Source organism: Capsicum annuum, unplaced genomic scaffold, assembly GCF_002878395.1.
Source record: "Capsicum annuum cultivar UCD-10X-F1 unplaced genomic scaffold, UCD10Xv1.1 ctg67308, whole genome shotgun sequence".
NCBI classification, from domain to species: Eukaryota; Viridiplantae; Streptophyta; class Magnoliopsida; order Solanales; family Solanaceae; genus Capsicum; species Capsicum annuum.
In genome coordinates this window covers 1-1,674 of record NW_025876727.1, presented here as the reverse complement: position 1 = coordinate 1,674, position 1,674 = coordinate 1, and the positions used below count along the sequence as shown (strand labels likewise).

Genomic DNA, 1,674 nt, shown 5'->3' with positions numbered 1-1,674 from the left:
CTTTAAAATTTAAAATATCTATTTCTGGGTTTCTTATTTCTTTATTTAACAACTCTAATCTTTCTACAAATTGTTTTCGAATTTTTACAAGTTGATGTTTATAAGCAAATTCTCTATAATATTGACGTTGTATTTCTGTAATACACTCAATATATCTTATTGGCATTTATTATCCTAATTGATAAAATTTTCTCTTAATCCGTTCCTTAAGTCACTTTATTCCTGAAATATTATTTTCTAAATCTCTCTCACAACCTTGTATTTCCCAATTTAACGCGCTTACATAAAATTTTCAAACTTGTCTAGATGTATTATAAGATTTATGTAATCTGTTTGCTTCTAATAACCTTCTTCGACCTTCTTCTAGATTATGTTTTCTAGCTATTATATTATTTCTCTTTCTGATTTCTCTATATAAATAGAAATAGCTACACCTTATGTCTTGGAAAGATCTGTCTTTTCATATAGAGTTTATAAACTTTTGTGAGTTAGTAGGTAATGTTCCCAAAACCTTCTCGCTCTGATACCAAAACAGTGGTATATTTCAATAATATTATATCTCAATAAAATAAAATTATATTTCACAAAGATAATCAAAGATAATAAACGAGGATATATTTCAGTAAATAATGATTGTTTTTTTTAGTATATCAGTTTATAAAACCTACTCAGTACTCCCTCTTTCCTACTGTTTCTTCATGTTTATCATTCTTATACTTTATATATATATCTTTACTTACTTAATTACAGACTTGGTTCCCAAGGTATTTTAACTCGTATCATGCGCTTACGAAAGTTTGGCCGCATTAAATGGGTCCGAGGAGAGTAGAGCGTTAATTTTTTCGTAAGACTACTATCATAGTGTTCCTGGAAAAAATAAGGATGAAACCAAACAAAGAATGGCAGAAAAGGCATTCCTGAAAGAACTGCTCCTAGAAGTAACTTTTCCTTGCAGAAGTAACTTTTCCTTGCCCTTTTTACTTTTTTCGGGAAGAGCTAAGTCTTTGCTTCATGAATCTTATTCTGCATACTCATGAGTAAGCGTTCATACGCCAATTTAGTCTCTTGCTCCAATGTTTGGATGAAACTATAAGTCAGGGCACCCGTTGGAATGCCTGTGAAAGCCTATCGGAATCCAATTTACGGCATATTGATGATTGAAAGTGTTCAAAGTCAATGTTATCTATAATCCCTCAAATCCATGTTGCTTAGCACGGAGGAAACATTAAAGAGAGAAAGATAAATGTTAACACTTGACAGCAAAGAAGATCCTTTCTTGAATAATTGAATCGACACAAGTTTTCCTTAAAGCATGATAATGAACATAACCTGGAGAGCTTACTCAAATTTATAGGTTAAATCAGCTTATGTACCCTTGATTAACCAAGAAAAGCTGGTGTCTGACAACTTTTTGGCTAATTTATACCAATGCTCTTGTAAATCAACTTCCCACTTTTATGATGTATTAAACCAACCTTCAGTGTGTATTAAATCAAACAACATTAGATTTTCTTGCAGCTAATAAAATAGAAATAAAGATAAGCAACAATGACAAGTAGAAGAGCACAACATTAACTAAATACGATGTATACCTTGAACTGCTAATACTTTGCAGGAGATGATTCACAAAAGACGTTTACTAAAGCCTGGAGCCATTCCTCAGAGCACGAAGCC

At 31.7% G+C, this 1,674-nt stretch overlaps 1 long non-coding RNA gene across 1 annotated transcript; it reads right to left on the bottom strand.

Annotated features, from left to right (window-relative positions):
* Nucleotides 1-826: 826 nt before the first annotated feature.
* On the bottom strand, nucleotides 827-1,674 carry LOC124893932. Its single transcript, XR_007050947.1, has 2 exons — nucleotides 1,593-1,674; nucleotides 827-1,475 (listed from the first exon to the last, which is right to left on the bottom strand). It is a non-coding gene; the product is annotated as an uncharacterized LOC124893932 (long non-coding RNA).